General features: G+C 41.6%; 1 protein-coding gene across 2 annotated transcripts in view; it reads left to right on the top strand.

The window, feature by feature from the left end:
- The window catches only part of DDC (dopa decarboxylase), a 217,630-nt gene that overhangs the window by 143,556 nt on the left and 54,487 nt on the right, over positions 1 to 19,587 (top strand). The window lies entirely within an intron of this gene.

The following is a 19,587-nucleotide window of genomic DNA, read 5'->3' as shown; positions in this document are numbered from 1 at the left end:
AAATGAACTGTGAAAAGCACTGCAGAGTGGACAAAATGCCAACTGCATAGGTGTGAACGGATCCTTAATGTCCAAAAAAGGAAAGTGAACATCCTTGTGATTGCAAAACTCCTTGTAAGGGCTAGTTCACACTAGATGCAGTTCATTGTGCTTTTTCCTGCATCAAAGATGTATGCACCGTGTTTTCCATGTATTCCAATGGCCCTAGTTCATACCAGTGCAGTCAGTTCCAGTCAGTTTCCGGCCCAGAAACAAAAAGTAAAACATGCTGCATTTTTTCTGCACACAACCATACTTGAACATGGCAAACTGCACCAGAACTGCGCTTGGTGTGAACTGTAAGCAAAAACGTATCGGGAATGCATCCGGAGTGCATTTTTGTGGTGTGAACCAGGGGCGGACTGACAACTCATGGGGCCCCCGGGCAGTAAGAGATAATGGGGCCCTCTGTGCCCCCACCTACACTCAAGCTCACCCACACAACACCCTACCTACATATTGCAGCTCAACTGCATAGAAGGGGCATTTAAATATTTACTGCAGCAAAGCCTGCATCAATGTTCCCGGCTTCTTTCTGTAGAAGCCACTGGGCACTTCCAGGTTTAAAGATGGCTGCCATGTGGGGGAAGTGAAAGAGAGAGGGGAGTGAGAGGGTGAAAAAGAGGAGGGGTGAGAGAGAGGAGGAGTGAGAGGGTGAAAAAGAGGAGGGGTGCGAGAGAGAGAGAGAGAGAGAGAGGAGTGAGAGGGTGAAAAAGAGGAGGGGTGCGAGAGAGAGAGAGAGAGAGAGGGAGAGAGAGAGAGAGAGAGAGAGAGAGGGGGGAGGAGTGAGAGAGAGAGAGAAAGGGATGAGAGAGGAGGGGTGTGTTTTTAAATTGGGCTAAAAATTGGACATGGCTTAAAAGGGGTGTGGTTAAATAGTGTCTGAGATGACTAGTATAGTGCAGAAGGAGGTAATGTTAAATAGGGAATGTACAGTGTGGTGTGTATGACAGTGGGTAGTATGTACAGGGAGAGGAGTGCGGAGTGTATGGCGGTGACTAGTATGTACAGGGAGAGGAGTGCGGAGTGTATGGCAGTGGGTAGTATGTGTAGGATGGTGTCAGTAGGTGGTGTCAGTAGTTCTTCATTTATGTTAGTATTTTTTTTATTTTATTTTTTTACAATTTTATGATTTTTTTTTTTTTTACAAATTAATGTTTTATTATTTTTTATCATTTATTTTCAAAATGCTTTTGGGTGGCCAGTGGATGGTGTTAGTAGAGCAATGGTGTGGGTGTCAGAATTTTTTAATTATTATAACATTTTTAAACTATTTTTTACAATTTATTTTTGTTTGTTTTTACAATGATTTTGTGGGGGCAGTGGACAGTGTCAGTAGGGAGTGAACAGGGAGCACTAGCCATTAGATTGGGATGAATAAACAGAACCTTTACCCCCTTATATCGGAAGAAAGGGAATGGATAGAGGGAAGGAAGAAAAAGGGGAGGGAGCCAATGGATGGAGGAAGGAAGGGGAAGGAAGGAGGGGTGGAAGGAAAGAATGAAGGGAGGGGATGGAGGAAGGGAGGGAATGAATGGAGTAAGGAATGAAAGAAACAAAAATGGATGGAGGAAGGAATGAAGCAAAAGGGAGGAAGGAATAAAAAGGGAGAGAGGGAATGAAGAAAGAGGGAATGAAGGAGGGGTGCGAGGAAAGAATGAAGGAGGGGATGGAGGAAGGAAGGTAAAGAAGAAAAGGGAGGGAATGGATGGAGGAAGGAATGAAGGAGAAGGGGGGAAGTTGGGGAGGGAGGGAATGGAGGAAGGAAGAAAGGAAGGAAGAAAAGGGAGGGAATAGATGGATGGAGGAAGAAAGGGGAAGGAAGGAAAAGGAGGGAGGGAATAGATGGAGGAAGGGAGGGAAGGGTGGGAGAAAGGAAGAGAAGGAGGAAAAGGGAGGGAGGGAATGGATGGAGGAAGAAAGGAATAAAAATGGATGGACAAAGTAATGACGGTAAAGGAGGGAAGGAAGGGGAGGGAAGGAACGGAGGAAGGAAGAAAAGGGAGGGACTAGATGGAAGGAGGGGAGGGAGGAAGGAAGGAAGGAAATGAAAGGAGGGAAGGAAGGAAAGAATGAGGGGAGGGGATGGAGGAAGGAATGGAAGGGAGAAAGGGGAGGGAGGAAATGAAGGAAGGAAGAAAATGGATGGATGAAGGAAGGGGAGCAAGGAAGAAAAAGGAGGGAGGAAATAAAGGAAAGGGGATGGAGGAAGGAAGAAAAGAGAGGGAGGGAATGGATGGAAATGGATGGAGGAAGTAAGAAAAGGGAGGGAGGGAAGGAAGGAAAGAAGGGAGGGAAGTAAGAAGAGGGAGGGAATGGATGGAGGACGGAATGGAGGAGAGGGAGGGAATAAAAGAAAGAAGGGAGGAAGGAAGGAAATGAAAGGAGGAGAGGGAGGGATGAAAGAATGAAGGGAGGGAATGGATGAAGAAAGGAATGGAAGAAAGGAAGGGAAGGAAGGAAGAAGGGGAGGAAAGAAGGAAGAAAATGGAATAAATAGAGGAAAGGAAGAAAAGGGAATAAATAGAGGAAAGGAAGGGAAGGGAGAAAAGGAATTGATGGAGGAAGGAAGGAAATGGATGGAGGAAAGTGGGAAGGGGGGAGGGGAGGAAGGAAGGATTGAAGGAAGGGGAGGGAACGGGGAAAGAAGGAAAGAATGATTGAAAGATGAGGAGGAAGGTAAGGAGAAAAAGAAGGGAGAGGATAGAGGAAGGAATGAAGGTAAGGGAGGGAGAGAATGGAGGAAAGAAGAAAATGAATGGAGGATGGAATGAAGGGAGGGAAGGAAGAAGGGGGGGAGGAAGGAAGAAAGAAAAAGGAGGGATGAAATAGATGAAGGAAGGAAAGAAGGGGAGGGAGGGAGAAAGGAAGGGAAATAGAGAGGGAAGTAAAGAATGAAGGGAGGGGATGGAGGAAGGAAGAAAAGGGAGGGAATGGATGGAGGAAGGAAGGAAATGGATGGAGGAAAGAATGAAGGGAAGGAAGGAGGGGAGGGAGGAAGAAAGGAAATGAAAGGAGGGGAGGGAGGCAGGAAGGAAGGATATGACAGGAGGGGAGGGAGAAAGGAATGAATGACTGAAAGGCGAGGAGGGAGGGAAGAAAAAATTAAGGGAGGGAATAGAGGAAGGAATGAAGGTAAGGAAGAAAAGGGAGGAAGGGAATGGAGGAAGTAAGAAAATGGAGGACGGAATGAATGAAGGAAGGGGAGGGAAGGAAGAAAAAGGAGGGCTGAAATAGATGAAGGAAGGGGAGGGAGGGAGAGGGAGGGGATGGAGGAAGAAAGAAAAGGGAGGGAGGGAGGGAGGGAATGGATGAAGGGAGGGAAAGAAACAATGAAGAAAAGGGATGGAAGGAATGAAGAAAAGGGGAGAGATAGAGCTGCTGACTGATCTGGACAGAACAGGCAGAGCAGATCCTCTCTCCACTGCTCTGCAGTGGAGGATGGGGGGAGGGGCTGGACACTGTCAGAGAAGATGAGACATCAGAGACCTGCGAGGGGGGGGGGGCTGAGGTTCAGAGGGGGGGCCCAGGAGGGAGATCCGATGCACAGTCAGGGATGATCGGTGCAGTGGAGGGACAGTGACAGCACTGATCTCCCTGCATGGATTTCAGCAAGGTAGCTGGAAGTCTCTCCCTCCTGCAGTTTTCAGCTGCTTCATTAAAATCCATTCAGGGAGATCGGTGCTGTCACTGTCCCTCCCTTGCACCGATCACCTCCAACTTTGTTTTTGATACATATCATCCATGGGGGAAGGGTGTGTGCAGTGAACATTCCACACCCATGGATGATATGCCTCTCACCTTCCCACTGCCCACCGGCTCCATCACCAGCACAGTGTCTGGACCCTTCACCCGACTCACTCTGCCACCAGGTGAAGTGACAGGTGAGCTACTTCTGGGTCGGGATCTGAGACTGGCTCCTCCTCCACTCCCCACACTGTCACTGGACAGTGATCCTCTCCCGGCCCCCTACTGACCCCGGGCCCTCGGGCAATGCCCAAATGGTCAGTCCGCTCCTGATGTGGATATTGGGTATTTTACAATGAAGGAAGAAGAAAAAATAAAGTGTTTTCCATAAAAACCAACCAAGTTAATTTATTAGATAAGTTTGAAAAATATGCAATATTTCCAGTTTTCCTTTCTGTTTACTTTATGCACCTGGTAAGGGTAGCTAACTGCAGTGAGAAAATATATTTTTAGTAAAAATCTTACTTCTCCTCATTAAGGTACAGGCAGAAAATGAGTAAAGGTAAAAGCATCTTACCGTGTCTGCTCTTTGCACTCTTCATAATGACAATTACAGACAGTATATAGACTTTAAAATATCTATTAAAATTCTTTAGTTATTTAGATTGAAAGAATATCCATCAAATTTAACCTTCACTAATTTTATTTGTTTTGGTCTAAATCAGTGGTCTCCAAACTGTGGCTCAGGGGCCAGATGTGGCCCTTTGCTTGCTTTTATCCAGCCCTTGGGGCACTATTTAATCCACTAATACCAACAATGGGGCATAATCCCCTCCCCACTGACACCAATGAAGGGGCACAATTCTTGCCAATGACATCAACGATGGGATACAATTCCTCTCATTGACAACAACAATGTGGCCCAGTTTCTCCCAATGACACTAACAACGGGGTCCAGTGACACCAATGATGAGGCACAATCCCTTCCAATGACACCAAAAATGGGGCATTGTTTTTTCCTACTGGGGTCAGGATCTTTTCTACTCCCAATGGCCACGGTCTGGCCCTCATACATACAGTAAACTGGCCCTTTGTTTAGAAAGTTTGGAGACTCCTTGTCTAGGTGGAGGTAAAACAAAACATTGTTGGCATCTGTGACCAGTAGATTTAACAAATGTATACTGTATGTGGTAAACATTTAAAAACCTCCAGACATACCGACCAATCATGTCCCACACTATATAGTAGTGATGGTCTGAACACCCCCCCCCCCCTTCCCCCGTTTGGTTCGCAGTAGAACATTTGAACCTAAAGAAAGTTCTACCGCGAACATCAAACATAATGCAGATTTATGGAACTCAAACTTGTAAATTCAAAACTGCCCATTTTGAAGGCTTATATGCAAGTTATTGGCCATAAAAGGGGTATGGGGACTCGGGTACTGCCCTGAAAGACATGAATCGGTGAAAAAGAACATTCCAAAAAGTACCGTTTTTAAAGAGCAGTCATTTTTCATTGCTTACAGTAAAATAAAAATGTAAAAATGATTTTAAATATGCCTGTGGGGTCCCCTTAAGCTACCTGCAAAGTTGCATATCTGTACAATATATAGAACCTGCTGCAGCAGTACTGACATTTAAAAAAATACATTTTTATAAAAAAAAACACTGTGCCCCCCCCAATCTATACCAGACCCATTAGGTCTGGTAGGAAGATTAGGAGGGACCCCACTGTAGGACTTTAAAGGGTAACTTCACCACCAAATATGGTGGGGAAAAAGCTTGGGGGTCCCCTCTAAATTCCTACCAGACCCTTGATCCGAACACAGGCCTGGCAGGCAGAGAATATGGGGGGGGGGGTGAGACAAATGAGCGCCACCCCTCCCTGGGCCTTACCAAGCCACGTGCCCTCGGCATACCGATGAGGACAAAGGCCTCTTCCCCACAACCCTGGCCCGGGGTTGTAGGGATCTGTGGGCAGGGGGGCTCATTAGCATCAGGGTATCCCTTTAAGGGGGCACCCTGATGCTGCCCCCCCTTGTGAATGTGTAAGGGGAACTTGTTCCCCTACCCATTCACTAAAGGGTTAAAAGTGTGAAAAAACAGAGACCAGACTTTTGAAAAAATCCTTTATTGAACAATAAAAAAAAGCAAACAAAAATGTTTCCAGTTTGTAATCCATCATCAATCATGGCATACAGCATTGTCACGATGACACTGACTCACCAAAATAAAAAAAAAACCTGACACCCACCGACCTGTCCGCACCCGCAGAGCACTCGCTGCAATCTGACATTTGCGAGTCAGATGTAAAAAATTGGGCAGGGCTAGCGGTGATGTCACCACTAGCCTCAGCCAATTGTGTATGTCTGACCGGCAACTGTTATTAACAATTGGGTAGAGCTAGCGGTGACGTCCATACTAGTCTTGCCCAATTGCCGGGAGCCATGATTGGCCAAAGTCACTGAGACTTTGGCCAATCATGGCTCTTATTGTGAACTCTGCTGTGATTGGCCAAAGCATTGCACCTGACCTGTGGTCAGGTGCAATGCTTTGGCCAATTACAATGCACCGCCAGAGTGCATTACATTGTGGGGTGCGCAGGCGAATGGTCCGCTGATGTTGGTGTTTAGCGAACACACGAACATCCAATGTTCAAGTTGAACGTATGTTCGACTCGAACATATAGACCATCCCTACTACTGTATATAGTACGTGCATACAATGCAAGTACTGTTGTTATGCTGACTTATTTGTACTTTTTTAACTTTCCTGACGGTCTGATTATTTCCATTTTTTATGCTGAAAGCGGTACCATTTTTTTGCATGGAAATATGTAGTTTTTTATTGTAGGCTGTAATTTTTAGGAATAACTCACTGAAATCTGTCGGAACAAGAGTCTAGTAAACATCCCGGGTATGATAAAACTTGAAACACGAAATCATAAATTATAATTTAATAAATAATCATAAAAAATAATAATAATATAATAAAAAAATTTAATTCAATAATATAATCAAACCAAAAACACTGAAATTTGAAATACAGAGGCAAATTCGCACATCGCTGAGCAAAGTCGCAAAATCGTTTTCAGTGTCTGATGAAGAATTTCCCCACAAATCATTATCACTCAATTCTGCAAGTGGTTCTCATTTACTATCGCTGTTCTCTAGCCGGTCTAAAACCGCTTTTGACGTAAAGGGACGCTTTTTGGATGCCATGGACTTTTCTAAGTTTCCAGGCAGAAAGAACAGTCAAAATGCAGGCAGGGCGCCGGACAAAACAGTAGGGACAAAATGTATGTGAAATGCATTGATACAGTAATGTTTTACTATGTAATAATCATTTTAAAAAAAAATTAAATTTGTAAAAAATTTCAAATTTGCCGCCGACGTCACAGGGACCGGAACACGGAAGCCGGATGCCGGCATCGGCCGGAGGAGATGGCCGGGGACGCTGCAGGGGACACATCGCGGGAGTGAAGACAAGGTAAGTGCTGCAGGGACTCCCTGAGCAACGCCGCATGGTAAGCCCGAGTGTAGCTCGGGGTTACCGCTTTTGGTACTGAAATTTTACCCCGAGCTACACTCGGGAATACCGCCAGGGAGGTTAAAGCTGCTTTGTTACCCGTATGCGACTTTCATACCTAAGTGAGCAATCTTATGTCCATTTTTTTATCTCGCTCTTTCAATACATTTTTCTTGAAAATGTTTAAGAAATACAGTGTATAACTGCAATTAGATATATAGAGATAGAAGTATAGTATCGGTGACTTACAAGTCACTAGCAGTTGAACATCAAGTAGAGAAATGATAGAAAATGACTAAACGTTTAGTATATCAAAGAGCATGTTGATCATGCCGATACAGAAGAACAATGTAGATAAAAGAAAATGAAATCCGCATGCATTTACCAAGGAAATAGGGGCTAACAGATGAAATGCTTATATATTGAGTTCACTATACGAGAAATAAAGGAATGCATCAGTAGAGACCATCCCTACAGAACAGACTAAATAACGAGGAGTGGGAGAGAAGACGGAGGGGGAAGAAAGAGGAAAGTAGGAAGGTAAAAAAGGAGGGGGGGAGGCACCAGGAGCTAGATATGTACAGAACGAACCAATCTGTTTCGATTTTGTTATTTTAAAAATTTTGTTTCGTTAAACTTGTTTGATTTGTTTAATTCATTTTCGGAATTCGTTTTGGTTGTTTTTCAAATTCGATTTGATTCGAATTCAATTTGACCAAATTTGGAAGATTGTAATCCGCATTCAAATTCGAAATTGGCATAGGAATTCTAATTTAGTCAATTTAAACTTGAATTTCGTAAGATGGTTATATTCTTTCTATTTTATCCTTTTCTCTTTCATTGGGTTTTTTTTCTTTTCTATTCCCTTATTTTCTATTCTTTTCTATGCCATTTGAATTTATTTGGAATTCGAATTTTGGAGACGGCTATATTCTTTCTATTTTATTTTATTGAATTCTATTCTATTGCTTTTTCTATTCTATTCTAATCTATTCTATTCAAATGTATTCTATTCAAATTTCGGAAGACAGATATATTATTTCTATTTTTTTTATATTCTATTGTTTTTTCTATTCTTTTCTATTCTCATCTATTCTAATCTGTTCTTTTTGAAATTCAAATTTTGTAAGAAAGTTATATTCTATTTTATTCTATTCTCTTTCATTGGGGTTTTTTTCTGTTCTATTCCCTTATTTTCTATTCTTTTCTATGCCATTTGAATTTATTTGGAATTCGAATTTTGGAGACGGCTATATTCTTTCTATTTTATTATATTCTATTGAATTCTATTCTATTGCTTTTTCTAATCTATTCTATTCAAATGTATTCTATTCGAATTTCAGAAGACAGATATATTATTTCTATTTTTTTTATATTCTATTTTTTTTTTTATTCTATTCTTTTCTATTCTCATCTATTCTAATCTGTTCTTTTTGAAATTCAAATTTTGTAAGAAAGTTATATTCTATTCTATTTTATTCTATTCTATTGTTTATTCTATTTGATTCTGTTAGATTCTTTTCTATTCTGTTTTAATATATTCTAATAGTTTATCTTGTTTTCTATTCTTTTCTATTATATATAATAAAAACTCCGAGAACTATTCAAAAATATATTAAAAAAAGATAATCAGAAAGCAGCTTTCACTCAAAAAAATATGCACTCCTCAAACAATAACAGAAAAAAAAATATATTATAAACAGTGAAGCTCTATCAGTGCAAAGACCCCAAATCAATAAATTATAAATACTGTCTAGATAAATGTATAAATATACACTGTATTGCCAAAAGTACTGAATATTAAAAATGAATGATAGTGCTTTTGGTTTGTGTTGTTCAGGGGCAGTTTAGTTCCCCTTTAAGCCATAAACACACCATACTTAACCACTTCCCGTCTGGCCCATGTATATAAACAGCCGGATGGGAGGAGTGCAGGGGCGGATGGCCATTTATAAACGGCCTCCCCGCCCCCTGCTTGTGCGTGCTCCCTGGGAGCGTGCAGCACTGCAGTCGGGTGCCCGCTGTGTCCTCCGGACACAGTGGAACACCGATTGTTGTACAGGACCTCTATGTGAGATCCCAATCATGTGATCAGTGATCGGCCAATCAATGATCACATGAAGAGTAGTAAGCAAGATGTCACTTCTGACATCATTGATTACTACATGTGAAATCTGTGAATGATCACTGAGATCACATGGTACAAGGCTATTCACAACAGCCTTGTACCATGTGACAAGCTGTGACCAATCACAGCTCACACAGTATTTCTCAATGGCTGCAAGAATGCAGCCAGAGAGGAGAAACTATTGCTTTTACAGCCTCTATGGGTGTAAAAGAAATCGGTGTAAAAAAAACAAAAACAAAATCTTTATAACCCCCACACAAGTAGTACAGTGTCACCATGGTGACACTGTACTGCTAGGGTGACAATATGTAAAGGAAAAAAACATATAATATAAAAAAATAAAATAAAAATGTAAAAATTTTTTTAGAAAAATTATAATTTTTGATTATAAACTACTTTTGGGTTTTTTGTTTTTTTTTTTACTAAAAAGATAACTGAATACATTTTGGCAAAGATTTATGAAGAAAGATTTGCAAAATTTTATAAGAAAAACACTTTTTTTCAACATTTTTGGACTTTTTCATTTATATAGCAAAAAAAAAATAAAAATCCCAGTGGTGAATAAATACCACCAAAATAAAGTTTTATCTGTCTCAAATTCTAAAAATATTCACATGGGTACAGTGTGGCATGTCCGCACAATTGTCATTCAAAGTGTGATAGCGCTGAAAGTTGAAAATTGGCCTGGACAGGAAGGGGGTAAAAGTGTCCGGACTGGAAGTGGTTAATGCACAGAAGCATTATTTATATAATTATGCACACTGCACATCAGGACTAGTTTACTTCATGAGATGATCAGGGATCATATTTTGTGCAAAGCCCATAAAGCATATATACAGTAAATCCTAACAATGAACCTTTTATTTGCTCCCTTTGGAACTGTTCCGTTCCGTTATGAGCACTTCATTATATCTGTTCATTAAGTGGAAAAATAAGCTTTTTTGTACTTACCGTAAAATGCTTTTCTTGAAGTCCATTAAGGGACACAAGAATTCTGAAAAAGTCTGTTTAGGTGCTATTGCCTACAGGAAGTTTGAATAATGGCAAAAAGAAAAAGTTGAAGACCAACTCCCGTATTACCCTGACCAGTTTTTGCTAGTGTACTAGGTTGGATGCCTTTTCCTCTCTAATTTTATTTTATATAGGTTTTCGTATATTCTATGTTTTGTTCCTCAATGTAGGATAAAGAAAAAACAAAAGTTAATGCTGACAAAATTCTTTTGAGCCACAAACTTCCTGTACTGAGCTGACAACACAGTGGGGTTGACTTCCAGGTCTATTTTGTCAAAGCGTAATTGAACAAGCTGAAATTAGAGGCTGATTGGCTATCGTGCAGAGCTGCACCAGATTTCATGTGCTCCAGTTTTAGTAAATAAACTCCACTATCTCTTCTGCACTGCAATTCCAAGTAATCCTGTTATGTCCCTGCCGGTGGTAGCCTCTAGCGTTCCACAGACCGGAATCCCCCAAGGCGCGGATTCTAAGTCCCAACCTGCTTGTTCACCAGGGCCCCTGATGGTGGGGATGGACTTGCAGCAGGCCGAGACCAGGTTGCGGCCCCTGGGTTCACCAAGCTGTGGTAGAAGCACCACTGGAGGTGTATAGCAGGTGAGAGCCTGATGTGAGGAGGTAGCAAGAGCAGAGTCGGGCAGGCCGGGTCGGTAACGGTGGAGGCAGAACGGCACAAAATCAGTAGACAGGATAAACAGGTCACGAGCCAGGTTTGGTAACAGGAGATCAGAACGTGCAGGATTAAACAGGAGAATGGTCAGACAAGCCAGGGATCAGAACAGGAGACAGACATCAAATCAGGGTCAGGCAGGGTCAGCAACAAGACAATCTTCAATACAGGAACTCAGGATACAAGTAAGACCATACGGCAATTAGAGTCAGACCTGACCTGTTTTGAATAAGGCGCCCTGATTAGTGCCAGGCTTGCGTCCGCGATCGTGAATGCGCGAGCGCCGCTGCCATCGCGGGTTCCCAGGTTCCAATGCTCGCACGCTAGTGCGGCCGGGCACACCGCGCATGTGCAAACCCGTGCGCGATCGTGGCCAGCCCTGTGGTCCCTGACAAATCCTGCGCAGGTTACCTAAAAAAAATTATGGAACACCTCTCCCCTATGTAATATAGACTAAAAGAGGGACCACTCTGGTCATTAGAACTGATGGAAACCAATACTTCCAAGAACTTCAATCTGCTGTGTCCCTTGAAAAATGTGAAGCTCAGGGGTCAGAAGGTGATGGCTTCCATCTGATGCCCCTCAGTCAGGTGTTTTGCTTGATGATAGATCCCCTCTAAAGCTTCACTTGCTGGCAAAGACCAACATCTATTGAAAGGTAGGCTTAAAGCAGTATTCAATATAAAAACAAAAATGTAATATACTGCAGCTTACTAATCCCTAAATGTGGTGGCTGCTTCTTTTTTATCCTTTATTTTCACCTGGTGATCCAGCCAGTAGCACACTTCCTGTCTTAGAATCAATAAACACCAAGGAAGGTGCTTCTAAGGGCAGTATGCAGCAGTTTATTCAGTCGTAAAAGGTTAAAAATACTTACAAGATTACAGAAAGGCAAAAGTTCATCAGTTGTATGGTTCCAGGGGAGCACACTGAGCCGACCAGTGGTAGTGAGAATGGTGGACCGCACAGGCAAGATGGCTGCCGTACTTCTGGGAGAGGCATGGAACGCACATGCCGGATGTGACGTCAAGGGGGCTGCAACACATTTCGGAGCATGTGCAGAAGCTCCTTCAAACCTTAAGGCCCCATCATAGAAGTCGCTACTTATAACAAGTAAGGACAGGAAAACAGATAATGGAATGATAGAAAAGGCAACCAATCAGACTAGATATATTAAACTGAATAGCCTTCATGTGAAATTGCTTAGAGTGTAGGTGTATCTGTCAAAGCAACACCTAGATGATAGTTTTGGCATTACAAGCAAGGACCAAAATTACAGTAACATTAAAAAGACACATAATACCATGCACACAATTGCTACTATACAAAATACATAATAATATATATGTGATAATAATTTATGGTATTGTAAAATGACATCACAACATAGGGAAATTTAGCTGACAAATGAAAATTATTCTTCTTGTTATTTATTTTTTAATTTTCATTTGTCAGCTAAATTTCCCTATGTTGTGATGTCATTTTAGCGTACAATAAATCTATTATCACATATGCAAAGTCTATTCAATTTAATTTATCTAGTCTGATTGGTTGCCTTTTCCATCACTCCATTATCTGTCTTCCCACCCTTACCTGTTACAAGTAGCGACTCTTGTGGAGGGGGCGTCTGAAGAAGGAGCGTCTGCGTATGCTCCGAAATGTATTACCTCCCCCTTGATGTCATGTCCAGCCTGTGCGTTCCACATCTCTTCCGGAAATACGGCTGCCATCTTGCCTGTGCGTTTCACCACTCATTACTGTTGGTCGGCTCAGTGTGCTCTACATAAAACATAGCAGCATGACAAGTGCAACGCTGCTCACAATGAGTGGTTATTAGAAAATCCAAGCGGAGTAATATAATAAGTATTAACAAGCAAGTTTTATTTGATCACATGGATCATATTGAGGTTAGAAAGAGACATGGTAAACAAATCTTTATAAAATCACTGAATTAAAAACATTTGGCGTCTCCAGATCTAATAGTAACCGGCAATCAGGAATCCACATAAGGCAATAAGGTTCCTAACCACTAGATCAGAAGATTTCCATATAATGTCTGCATGAGGGGAACATTCTTCAAAGACTGTTTTGGTGACCACCACAATGAATAGAATGACCTCCTGAAAATGGAAAACCAGAAAAAAATAAGGGGATCATAGTAAAGGAAATAAAAATAGGAAATCTGTACTGGCCATATGCAATAACAAAACAACCCCTTAACAGGTATATATGTTATTCCATTACCTTCTCATAAGTTTGACCATCATGAAAAGATGAATATATAGCCTTCCTGGATATCTACCCCAAATGGAAATGTATCCACAGTAGTAAGTGATTCTAAAGGGTATATAAATATAAAACATGAATATGAAGCTACCAGTAGACCTGGAAAAAACTAAAATAGGGGTAAAAAATCTAGAGAATATTACCATACAAAAGATCAAGGGGACTCCTCCTCACTTGAAGTAGGATCAGGTCTAGATGAAAAAGTGAATATGGGGGTAGGCAGCCAGGTAGTGACACATATTTACGTGCCATGTAAGGTGGCTACCCCCTCCTTTTTTCCAATGGCTCAGTGTGCTCCCCTGGAGTCATACAACTGATGAACTTTTGCCTTGCTGTAATCTTGTAAGTGTTTTTAACCTTTTAAGAACTGAATAAGCAGCTGCATACTGCACTTAGAAGAGCCTTCATTGTGGTTTATTGCTACTAGAATCTGCTTCTACTCACAAAGAGGTGCACCAGTGCTTTGTGTGGCTCCGTGTCACCTGTCATCCCTTCCTCCATTTGATGCCCAAGATACTTTTCTTCTGGAGGTCACATTGATGCAGAGCGCCCTATGAACACTGTTTTTTTTCTGTCTTAGGGTGTCTCTTCTCTGGATGGAGGAGCAACGGAGACACCTTTTGGACAGTAGCATTGTCAGTCTGGGGAGAGGATAGTATGAGATGCACTAGCAAATTTAGATGGACTTGACTAAGAAATTGAAACTAAACTACAGTGAACATTTTTGAGGCAGATACAACAATAGTTTTTTTTTTTCTTTTGGGATAAAGGTTTTGCAAAAAATAAGAGCTGACCATTGTGAGCACATCTGTCAGTGTTAAATGATTTGTCTCAACCCTCTAACTGCGCTTTTGCTGGACACATTGGTCTGTTTAAAGGTTAAAGTTGAAAGATCACAGAATTACTGGCTGGATCACCAGGTAAAAATAAAGAAAAGGAGCCTAACAGAAAACAAATGCAGCCACCATATCTAGTTATTGGTAAGCTGCAATATAATACATTTTGTTTTAGGGTTTAAAGCAGCTTTTAAGGTGTACCCAGGGGCAGACTGACCATTTGGAAACTCGGGCACTGCCTGAGGGCCCGGGGTCAGTAGGGAGCCCCATGAGATTCCCCTGGTACCTTTTTCATATGCTTTTTTGAGTTTGGGCAAGGACACAGGGGCCCCATGATCCCCTATTGCCCGGGGGCCCCATGAGTTGTCAGTCCGCCCCTGGGTGTACCTGCACTTTTCTCATGCAGCACAAAGCAATAGGTTTCCCACCCTAACTAGCTCATGCTAACGCATGCTTGGTTGCCCTTTTTGGCCATCAGTAATACATCAAACTAGAAGAAAACCGTTTAAATATGAAAAAATATAATTATACCATAATTGTACTTCCACACTTTCAATGTTTGTGAAAACTTCCTCCACTCTTGCAGGATACAACAGTGCCCAAAAAATTTAAAGTGTACTTCATGTAGCCAGCTTTGCCAAATCAGAAGATGGCAACATAGGGTTCTTGTCTGATTTTTTTGAGTACTAATTAATCCCAAGGTAGGGTATAAAGACAGAGACAGAACTGCAGACGTTTCACTGGAGGAGGTGTGACTACCCACAAAATTTTGAATAGGAAGCAACATATCCTAAGCCTGGCCTTGATTATTAAAGAATGCAGATTTTTAATTTATGATTATTCAATAATTAAACACTAATAAATGTACAATGCTGCGCTATATTTAAAACATATTTTAATAACAGTTTACTGATATTTAGTGAAATACGTTCTGTCTGTCCTAGTCCAAAGGTATGCAACCAATGTGTCAGGGGGCCATATGGGGTTCCAGAATGCATGTTTGGATGATGAAATTCATTGGATTTAATTTAACTGTTACCTAGTAGAAAAATAAACAGAATACTAACACTTGGGTGCTACCCAAAAATTACAATGATAATTACTCTAAAATTATATTTACAGTGAGGAACAGAAGTATTTGAACACCCTGCAATTTTGCAAGTTCTCCCACTTCATGGAAGGGTCTGAAATTCACATTGTAGGTGCATTCCCACTCTGAGAGACAGAATTTTAAAAAAAAATTCAGGAAATCACATTGTATGATTTTTAAAGAATTTATTTGTCTTGCACTGCTGAACATAAGTATTGGAACACCTAAGAAACAGCAAGAATTCTGGCTCTCAAAGACCTGTTACTGTGCCTTTAAAAAGTCCACCTCTACTCCACTCATTAATCTAAGTTAGTAGCACCTGTCTGAGCTCTTTAAAGACACCTGTCCACCCCACAGTCAGTCGAGACGCCAACTACTACCATGGGCAAGACCAAAGAGCTGTCAAAAGACACCAGAGACAAAATTGTGGACCTCCACAAGGCTGGAAAGGGCTACGGTGCAATTGCCAAGCAGCTTGGTGAAAATGGATCAACTGTTGGAGCAATTATTAGAAAATGGAAGAGGCTAAAGACGACTGCCAGTCTCCCTCGGACTGGGGCTCCATGCAAGATCTCACCCCGTGGGGTATCACTGATGATAAGAAAGGTGAGGAATCAGCCCAGAACTACAAGGGAGGAGCTGGCCAATGACATGAAGACAGCTGGGACCACAGTTTCACAGGTCACTGTCGGTAGAACACTACGCCGTCATGGTTTCAAATCATGCATTGCACAGAAGGTTCCCCTGCTCAAGTCATCACATGTCCAGGCCCGTCTGAAGTTTGCCAATGACCATCTGGATGATCCAGAGGAGGCATGGGAGAAAGTCATGTGGTCAGATGAGACCAAAGTAGAACTTTTTGGTCTAAACTTCACTCGTCGTGTTTGGAGGAAAAAGAAGGATGAGTTGCATCCCAAGAACACCATCCCTACTGTGAAGCATGGGGGTGGTAACATCATGCTTTGGGGGTGCTTTTCTGTGAAGGGGACAGGACGACTGCACTGTATTAAGGAGAGGATGAATGGGGCCATTTATTGTGAGATTTTGAGCAAAAACCTCCTTCCCTCAGTCAGAGCATTGAAGATGGGTCATGGCTGGGTCTTCCAACATGACAACGACCCGAAGCACACAGCCAGGATAACCAAGGAGTGGCTCCGTAAAAAGCATATCAAGGTTCTGGAGTGGCCTAGCCAGTCTCCAGACCTAAATCCAATAGAACATCTTTGGAGGGAGCTGAAACTCCGTGTTGCTCAGCGATAGCTCTGAAACCTGACAAAACTAGAGGAGATCTGTGTGGAAGAGTGGGCCAAAATCCCTGTTGCAGTGTGTGCAAACCTGGTCAGGAACTACAGGAAACGTCTGACCTCTGTAATTGCAAACAAAGGCTGCTGTACCAAATATTAACACAGATCTTCTCAGGTGTTCAAATACTTATGTTCAGCAGTGCGAGACAAATAAATTCTTTAAAAATCATACAATGTGATTTCCTGAATTTTTTTTTTTAATTCTGTCTCTCAGAGTGGGAATGCGCCTACAATGTGAATTTCAGACCCCTCCATGATTTCTAAGAGGGAGAACTTGCAAAATCGCAGGGTGTTCAAATACTTCTGTTCCTCACTGTATACCACTGGTATTTTCTTAAAGTGTGTCCTCTCAGGTTTTTGTTGTCATCTGTGTCCCATAATATCCTCTTAGAAAGACATCCCTTCTATTTATGTTTCAGTTACAGCTCAAAATGTTGGGTTTATGACAGGGGTGGACTGACCATTTGGAAACTCGGGCACTGCCCGAGGGCCCGGGATCGGTAGGGGGCCCCATGAGATGAGGGGTTTTGGGAGGAACAAGTAGTATTTAGATCATCAAGATTCCTAGCTAATGTCCAGATCTGGTTAAGATATATAGATGATGTGTTCCTCGTATGGCAAGGAACATCTGAGGAATTAAAATTATTCCTGGAAGAGCTGAATCAGAACTCCTTTAATATTGGACTTACATACATATTTGATGAAAGATGCATTTCTTTTCTGGATCTGGAGATTAGACTTGAAAATGGAAGACTTCTCACTAAGACATATAGAAAACCCACAGCCGCCAATACCTTATTGGAGGCAAGAAGCTACCATCCACGTTCACTGATCTCAGGGATTCCTGTGGGACAGTTTTTGAGATGTCGAAGAAACTGTTCAAACATCAATGATTTTAAAATAGAAGCTCAGGACCTCTACAAAAGATTTAGAGAAAGGGGATATTCCCACTCCCAAATTAGAAATGCTCGGAGGCGGGCATATCAAACTGACCGCGAGGATTTATTATCTACCAAAAAGGAAGAAAAGGCCAAATTGAGTGATCAGCCTGTGAAAATGATAACCCAATTTGGAGCCCAGTGGCAAGATGTCAAATTGATATTGGAAAAACACTGGAAGATTCTCACCCAATGTCCCAGGTTGAGTAAGATAGTAGGTGAACGTCCCCAAATGGTAGCAAGAAGAGCACCAAATCTTGGTGATCTCCTTATTCATTCAGATTATCAACCATTAAAACAAACAACATGGCTAAAATCACGTACTAAGGGAATGTTTAAATGTGGGAAATGTCAAATCTGCAAGTATGTGGATCGCACAGATTCTTTTTATGATTCAGGAAATAATACTCACTATAAAATTCAGAGTCTTATAAACTGCTCTACAGTAAGAGTACTATATATTTTAACCTGTCCCTGTAAAAAGATGTATGTAGGTAAAACTAAAAGACAACTTAAAGTACGAATAGGTGAACATCTTAGAGATATCAGATCTAATGACCCTGATAGTAATCTTGCTCAACATTATGCCAAATACCATGGAGGCAAATTGGATGGTACCAAAGTAAAAGGTTTCTATGCATTGCACTTCCCACAAAGGAGGGGTGACTTTGATAGAGAACTGCTTAAAAAGGAGAAATATTGGATATATAAACTTGATACACTGTACCCTAAGGGGTTAAATGTGGAATGTGATCTCCAAGTGTTTTTGGAAAAATAGATCTATGGGACTATGTACTGGTTCACTACCATGTGACGGTCAGTTGATGGCATTTCCCCATCCCCCTTTGTGGTTGGAATTGTGATCAACTAATCTCATTAACCACACTATATACAGTGGGATTATTTATACAAGTAGGGATGATCCTATGATATGAACTTTCATGTAGCTTGTATAATGTATAAGGGTTTACGGCCTGATCAAATGATCTTTAGTACTTCCTTTCTTTGTACAATAATCACATTATGAGATGGCTGTTTTAAAAAAAATTGGGATATTTTAGTTGTAATGACCCTTATGTGAATTCTCAGGTTATATTGCCATCTTGTGGTGGTTTTAGGTAATATAGGATACCTGTTGATAATAGACATTGATTTTCAAGTAACCAGATTTGGTGAATGGAATTGTTGATTCTCTGATCTATATCACTATCTATTGGCGGGAATGTATGAAAGGCTTTAATAGATTGAGAGATATATATAATTTATGATCCATGTGATCAATATGTATATCGGTAAATAATATTCAGCCTCTCCCCTCATTGTTGACTCCAGCCGTCTGTTTTCTTTTAATTTTATTAAGACCAGCAGCTGTGCTAAGTATTTAGCCTCCCCCCCCTTGTTCTTTCCCATTAGAATAATTGCAGGTCATCCTCTTTTGCATAAATGGGTGGGTTCTTACCCACTATAAATAGGATATTGAAATGCAGTTATCTCATTGGTCCTGACGAAGCTGAGTGAGATACGCCCATCGGCGAAACGCGTTGACGTCATACGTCAGTTACGTCACTTCCGGTCATGCGCACTAGGTGGAACGCACGCTGGTCCATGAGGAGGAAGCCATCTTCACATGCCATGAGGCAAGTGTGAGCAGCACAAGCGCCAAGAGGGGGCTGGAGCCCGCGGTATATCGGTGGATGTCAGCGGTGGCTCCCTGGTCTCTGTGGCCGTGTATGGCAATACCCATGAAGGACATTTCTTTTATTCTCATTTTCCACAGCACAGGTGGTGAGTGGATTGTTGCGGGACATTAGATATATGATCCTCTGTGATCTATATGATCTATATATCTTACTGAGTGTAAGCTCTGTCAGTGACTTCCCACATTATTTGTTTTACTACAGGATGGGGACATCATGGTGCTTTATGTAGGACACAAGATACAACACCATATATATTTCTACAAGCAGAAGATACCTTGGGATATGTCTTGTTGTTTTTTCTACAAAAGGTGGTGTGTAGTCCACAAACAGTGGTGAAGACACCATTTCAAGCAGAATGTTGCTATTTGCAT

Source organism: Staurois parvus, unplaced genomic scaffold, assembly GCF_062004578.1.
Source record: "Staurois parvus isolate SC_StPar_1 unplaced genomic scaffold, SC_StPar_1.0 ptg000814l, whole genome shotgun sequence".
Classification (NCBI taxonomy): Eukaryota; Metazoa; Chordata; class Amphibia; order Anura; family Ranidae; genus Staurois; species Staurois parvus.
The sequence above is the reverse complement of the archived record's forward strand: the minus strand, read 5'-3'. Positions and strand labels throughout refer to the sequence as shown.